Genomic DNA, 7,333 nt, shown 5'->3' with positions numbered 1-7,333 from the left:
AGGGCACCACTGTGTAGGGAAGGACGGAGGCCCCCCACAGCTCAGGGTCCACTTGGCCTGTCGGCAGCTCGCCCCCTAGTCACAGGAGAGGCGGGCAGGCTCTGCCGAAAAAGAAAAGGATTGGGCCCCTCTCTGCTCTTGCCTTCAGCAGATGCCTGCTGAAGGCAGAAGCATTGAGGGGCCTGATCCTTTTATTTTTTTTCAGAGCCTGCCCACCTCTCCCAGGACCAAAGCGGTGCAAGGTGACAGCTGCATCATTGCTATTTGCAACATTGCAAACTAAACTATCTCCAGATGTAGTTTAATTTGTAATGATTCTAAGTCATTTAAAACCCCCAAAACTGGCACATGTGTAATGTGTGATGCCACTAAACCACACAAATTACATTTGGCATGTGTACATCATGACAGCAGTCACGTGTACAAGCACCCTTACAGTGAACAAACCTGCATCAACACTTTACCATAATAAGTAAACTCCTGATGCAGTAGATAGCACCAGCCCTCTACCCCCATGCCATAGCTGTGGTATCAGTCAATCAGTTTTGAACTCATGCTAGTATCAGGAAGCCAGCAAAATCAGATCACTTGAAATGAACTTGTGGAGCATTGTATGTCACCATTAGATCACCCTCTAAAACAAATTTGAATCTAATAATAGCTGTGGCACTTCTGGCTGTTTGTCTGACCATAAAGCTCCAGGCCAACTGCGCATGCACGGCCCAGAGCCTTACTGACAGGCAGAGGCAGTGAGGGCCAGGATGTGCTCTGCTGCATGGTGGGGAAGAGAAGGGAAGTTGGGGTGTGACTTGCAGCCCTGTGGGGGCATAGCGCAGGCCATGTGGGAGCGAGGCATGTGGCTGGCACAGGGGGGTGTGGCACGCAGCCACAGGGTGCCACACAGGAAGTGGGCGTGCAGTGCATGGGCAGAGCCTGCCAGCTGCATGCCCACAAAGCACACCCCCCCACACGGGAAGCACCCACTGGCTCTGGCCGCAGGCCACACAGGATGCAGGGAGGGAGCGGGGCACACGGTCATGTGGGGAGCCAGCATGGGGGCACACAGGCACCACCTGCTGGCTGCAGCACATGGCCATAGGGTGCACTGGGGAGGAGGGCATGGTGCACAGCCGCAGGGTGCAATGCGGCAAACTGGTGCACAGGCCACAGGATTGCCTGCCAGCTCCAGCACACGGCTGTGGGGCAAGGCATGCCCCCCACCCCTGCTCCCTGTGTGGCACCCTGCAGCTGTGTGCCATGCCCCCCTGCGCAGACCCTGCAGCACACCCCAGGGCTGCATCCCATGCCATGCAGCCAGTTGGTGGTCCCCACACCATGGCCACTCCCCACCCTGTCAGCAGCGTGCAACCCCCACTCCCCCTGCACGTCCCATGCCACACCCCAGAGCCACTTCCCATAACACATGGCTGCAGCCAGCAGGTGCTCCCTGCACTGTGGCTGCTCCCTGCACCACCCTCTGCAGCTGCACGCCACCCCCTCTGCATGCCCGCGTGGCAGGCCTCCCCCCGCCATACACCACACCATGCCTCCCTCACACAATGCTCCCCCGCATGCCCCATACCACACTTTGGAACCACTCCCTGCACTATGCTGTGCGGCCACACGCCACCCCCCCTGCACAACCACGTGGCACACACCCCCACGCGCTAGACTTCCCACGTCACACCCTGGGACTGCTCCCTTTGCCACCTGGGTGCAGCCTGTGAGTGCTACCCACGCTGTAGCCTCTCCCTGTGCCATACTCCATGGTCATACACCAAAGGCCCCTGTGCACCCCATGCCAGACCCCAGGGCTGCTGCCCACACTACATGGCCGGAGCCAGCAGGCATTCCCCATGCCCCTGTGCCATGGCCACTTCCGGTACCATGCCCTGCAGTCGCATGCCACCCCCTGCCACACCAGGCCCCCCACCTCAATGCCACACCGCGGGGCCACTCCTCATGCCACACAGGTGCAGCCTGTGGCCAGCCCCTACACCATGTGTCATGGCCGCGCAACCCACACCACACACCCTGGGGCCGCTGCCCACGCCATGCAGCCACAGCCAGCAGGCATTCCCTGCGCCCCCACGCCATGGCCTCTCCCTGTGCCATGCCCCATGGTCGCGTGCCACACACCCCTACGTGCCCTGCACCACACCCGAGGACTGCTCCTCACGCCACATGGCCACAGCTAGTGGGTGCTCCACCCACCATGGCCACTCCCCATGCCACAGCATGCGGCATCCCCCCCATGCTCTGCGCCACACCCCAGGGCCCCTCCCCATACCACACAGCCAGCGAGCACTCCCTATGCCATGGCCACTCCCTGCAGCCGCAAACCACCCACCCCACACAGTGATGCATCATACCCCCCACCCTGCCCCCACACACAGCGCAGCGGGGAAGGGGGATGGAGCGGGGCTGGACCCAGAGTGGTGGGGGGACAGACATCAGTCTCCATCCCCTTCCCCACCCCCCGCAGTCATTCATGACGGGTGTTTTGCTAGTCATTTCATAGTGGGGGAAGGTGCTAGAGCTACAACCCTGGAAACACAAAGCCTCTGCTCAAGCATTCATTTTTCTCAGATGTCCCCACCCAACCCTGGAGGTGCTACCTGGTTTCAACCAATCTTTGGGCTTCTTGAAGGCAATTGCTTCACAATAGCCCAAGAGCATTTCAAGAAACAGATGTTTGTCCACTGCAATCTGGGCTGAGCCGCTCAGATTCAACTTCCAGAGGGGACACCACAGTTTTTTGTTTTACATCAGTCGCACTTCCTAACCACAGTCTTCTATGAGCATGCCATGGCAGGTGCCCAGATGCCGTAGGGGTGACCACAAATGTCATTTGCATTGCACATAATAAACTCTGTCTTTCCATGAGACACTGGGCCAAACTGACTTGTGTAAAGCAGAGATTTGAGCCAGCATTTGTGTGCTCAGCTTCTCATGGCTTACACTGGTCATGAGCCTTTGTATTGCAAGAGCACCAAGACCCTGAATGAAATCGAGAAATCCTGTGTACTACAGGGTTGGATATGAAGCACTTGTGTGCCAACTTCTGTCAATGATTTGCCATGGCTTCTAGTAGGGCTGTGCAAAACAGCAGCATTTGGTTTTGACCAGCATTTCGATGTTTCGACAGAACAGTGTTTGGTTTTAAATTTTGTTTCAATTCAAAACAGCTGTTCCATTCCGTCAAAATAGTTTCGCCATTTCCACCCTTTTTTTCAATGCTTCGCGCATAGGATATAATGGGGAAGATTGAAACAGCCTATAACTTTGTCATTTCTAGCCTGATTTGGATGAAACTTGCAGGAATGGTAACCCCCTCTGAGGGCATGAAGCCTGCCAAGGTTCAAGGAGATAGGTACAGGGAGTTCAGGGAAACTTACTCCAAATTTATGAAAGCAAAACTTGTGTCATGTGTATGTGTTAAGCCATAGTGAGATCAAAATTGCAGGCATGCTGAGGCCTGAAAGCCTGCCAAGTTTCAAGGAGATAGGTGCAGGGGTTTGGGGAAACTATACCTCAAGCTGCAGACAAGCAAAACTCATGATATGGGTGACACTGTGTGTGTTAAGACGCAGCAGGGTGAAAGCTGCAGGGATGGTAGCCCCTGCAGAGGCCACGAAGCCTGCCAACTGCCAAGGAGATAGGTGCAGGGCTTCTGGGTTCTGGGGCCTTGCACCTCTAGCTGCTGACAGGCAAAACTTGTGTCATGGGTGCTTGTGGGACTGTCTTTCTTGAGCCAGAGGAGCAAAAACTGCAGGCCTGCTAGGCCCTGCTGCTGCCATGAAGCCTGCCATCTGTTAAGGAGATAGGTGCAGGGGGGCTCTGGGCACCCCTAGTTGCTCACAGAGAAAACTCGTGACATGGGTGCTTGTGCAACTGCTGCCTCTCATCAGGCAGCAGGACTGAGGATCCCCCATCACTTGTCACCACAGACCTGGGGGTAATAATTAACCACAGTATGAACATGAGCCAGCAGTGTGATGCTGTAGCCAGAAGGACCAACAACAATTGATGCATCTCCAGCAAAACCATTGCAAAGAAGTGATTCTCCTGCTCTACTTGGCTCTACTCGGCATTGGTGAGACCACAGAACTGTGTCCAGTTCTGGGCTCTGCACTTTAGCAAGGATGTGGTAAAGCTTTAGACAGTCCAAAGAAGGGCTACCCATATGATCAGAGACTTGCACGGCAAGCCATATGAGGAAAGGCTGAGGGACCTGGGACTCTTCAGCCTGAAAAAAAAAGAAGGCTGAGCAGGGACTTGGTAGCAGCTTACCACTACATCAGAAGTGTACATCTAGGACTTGGTGAACAACTGTTCACCAGGGCACCTTTGGGGAAAACTAGGAGTAACGGTCACAAACTCCTGGAAGATAATTTCAGGCTCATTTCAGGCTCAACGTTGGGAAAAACTACTTCACAACTAGGGTGTCCAGACTGTGGAATAAGGTCCCTACAGAGGGGGTGCGATCACCTACCCTGAAAAATCTTCAAGAGGAGACTAGACAGTCACCTTGCTGGGGTCACCTGACCCCCCAGCTGTCTTTCCTGCTTGGTGCAAGGGGCTGGTTTGGCTAGTTTTGCTGGAGAAGCATCAATTGAGTCATGCCAGCGTATTGTTGGTCCTGCTGGCTACAGCATTGCACTTCCGGCTCATGTTCATACTGTGGTCAATTATTACCCCAAGGTCTGTGGTGACAAGTAATGAGGGATCTACAGTCCTGCTGCCTGATGAGAGGCAGCAGTTGCACAAGCACCCATGTCACGAGTTTTTCCTGTGAGCAGCTAGGGGTGCAGTGCCCCAGAGCCCCCCCTGCACCAATCTCCTTGACAGCTGGCAGGCGTCCTGGCCTCAGCAGGGGTAGCAGGCCTGCAGCTTTGACCTCACTGTGGCTTAACATGTACACGACACAAGTTTTGCTTTCAACACTTTGGAGTGCAGTTTCCCTGAACCCCTTGCACCTATCTCCTTGACACTTGGCAGACCTCATGCCCTCAGAAGGGCTACGACTCCTGAAAGTTTCATCCAAATCCGGCCAGAAATGACAAAGTTATAGGCTGTTTCAACCTTCCCCATTATAGCCTATGGGCAAAACGTCGAAACAGCGTTGAAAGGGCAAAATGTTTCAACTTGCCTCGTTTTGTTTCGAGGCTGTTTCGACTATATCTGTTTTGTTTTGATTTTGCTGTTTCAACCTTGAAATGAGTTGAAACAGCATTGAAACAAAACTGGCGGCAAAATTTCACACAGCCCTAGCTTTTAGCCACACAAATCCTACGTGCTTCTGAGCTTTTTCAGCTCTTACCATCTTCCATTGTGCAGTACAAGGAGATTGCTGGATGGCATCCTTAACTGTATCCTGAGGCTGTTTTGCATCTTGTGCTGGCTCTAAGCAAACCCTTAAGCTTGAGCATTTGTCTTCTGCCTTAGACACAAACTTGTGCTCCACCCTCCTGCCTATTGGCTGACAGCAGATGGTCCACAGTCTACGGCAACCTGAATGTTAGTAACCATTTAAATACAGTAAAATGAAATGACCCCCTTGACATTTCATCTACGTTTTTTTGTATAGACACAAATTACAGCCAGAGCATTGGCAGAGTTTGGGTTTGGATTGCAGCTGGAGTGCCTCTCTAACGGATAGCAAATCCAAGCAACCCCAGGGCAGACTGTGCAAGCTCTGCTTTGGCTGAGTGATGCCAGCAGGCGCTAATTCGGCTGAGTGCAATATACCTTGGCTGTGTGAATGAAGGAAAATCACTGGCGAGGCTGAAACGCTACCTCTAGGCCAGGTGGTGTCAGCGAGGAGAAACACATGGCAGATCCAAGTAAGATAAAATAATTGTGTGCAGCTCAGCCAGAGGCAAGGACTAAATTTGCAAATCCTGCTTTGAAAAAAAATCCAAAAACAAACAAAAACCACAGTAGCAGCAGCAGCCCTCATCGGGCGTTTGTTTAAAAATCAGCCTTTTCAGCTTTTCATGTGCTCGTACATGAGCTGATAAATCTCAAGTATTCTTCGTCACACACCGAGTTTGAGTCATGCACTTGAACTGGAGGATGTAGACAAAGATAAAGCTCAATACTCTCTCAAGTTAACCAAGTCCTTGTGAAGTTGGGAGGGGCTGTGTCTAGGAATTAGAGCAGGTGACCAGGAGACCCCTGTTTCAGTCCTCAAACTGATGCTTTATGTGACCCCATTGCACCTTGTCTGTAAAAAGCAGTACCTTGGCAGTACTGAGCCTTGTGGCTATTTTAAAATGGCTGCAGCCTCTTATATACAAAGTGCTGTATAAACACAGAAGGCAGGTTAAAAAAAGAGCTGCCTCTCACCACCGCCTCCCAGCCATGACAAGTTACCAGTGAGTAAGGTCAGAAAACCTGGCTTCCATGCCACTGGTTTGCCGTGTCACTCTGCATAGGTGTGCGTTGTCATAAGTGGCCTCTAAGTTTGCTCACCGCCATTTTGTTTGCAATGCTTGGGGCCTGAGTTTTTAGAGGTATTGTGCCTCTGCAGCCTCCACTGATTTCACTTGCAGCTGAAGCCACTTGATCTTCTGTTAATCTCTCTGAAGCAGAGTACCCAAAATTAGAAGGGCCTTTTGACAGTTTAGGCTTTAATCCCTCTACCTGCTCCATTTCCCCAGGGATGATGCATGCCCCATCTGGTGCAGAGCTCCAGATGGCCAGTTCCCTGTAAGGCATGGGCCAGGTCTCCTTTGGTTAGGTGCAGACATTACACTTTTACCAGTATACAGTAGTGATGCATAGCACATGCACATGCATCCCCTGAGAGTGCTGGTGCACCCCCTGACAGCAGCATTCCCCGCTTAGGCAACGGACGGGGGGGGGGCAGGTGAGAGTGCTCGTCCCTCCCCTCAGAGCACCAGCTAGAGAGTGGGGGCTCCAGGAGAAGCGATCCCTGCAGTCCCCCCGTGGCCGATCGTGCCGACTGGGGGAAAGGTTCTCCTGCAGCCAATCACACTTGCCCACAAGTACCAGTGGTGTGCCTGGAAGTGCCAGCGGCGTGCCACTGGCACTTCCACCTCAGTGCAATCAGCTGTGGGGACCCCCCCAGTTGGCGCAATTTCCCACAGGGAGACCCTCCCCCCTGGTTGCTGACTGGCCACTGGGGGGCATATGCCCCCCCGACTCAGGTGGCACCAGTCGCCCATGCTATCTATCCCTATCCAAAGACATTGATCTTAGCTTCTAGGCAGCAGTGGCCTCCTTGATCTGCCCTGCCTATTCAGGTCAGAGATTTCCAAGGGAAGCCCCCTAGCCAAGGCTACGAATACACCCACATGCAACCTAC

Source organism: Gavialis gangeticus, unplaced genomic scaffold, assembly GCF_001723915.1.
Source record: "Gavialis gangeticus isolate Ggan-Ray unplaced genomic scaffold, GavGan_comp1, whole genome shotgun sequence".
NCBI lineage: Eukaryota > Metazoa > Chordata > Crocodylia > Gavialidae > Gavialis > Gavialis gangeticus.
This window is presented reverse-complemented; position numbering follows the sequence as displayed.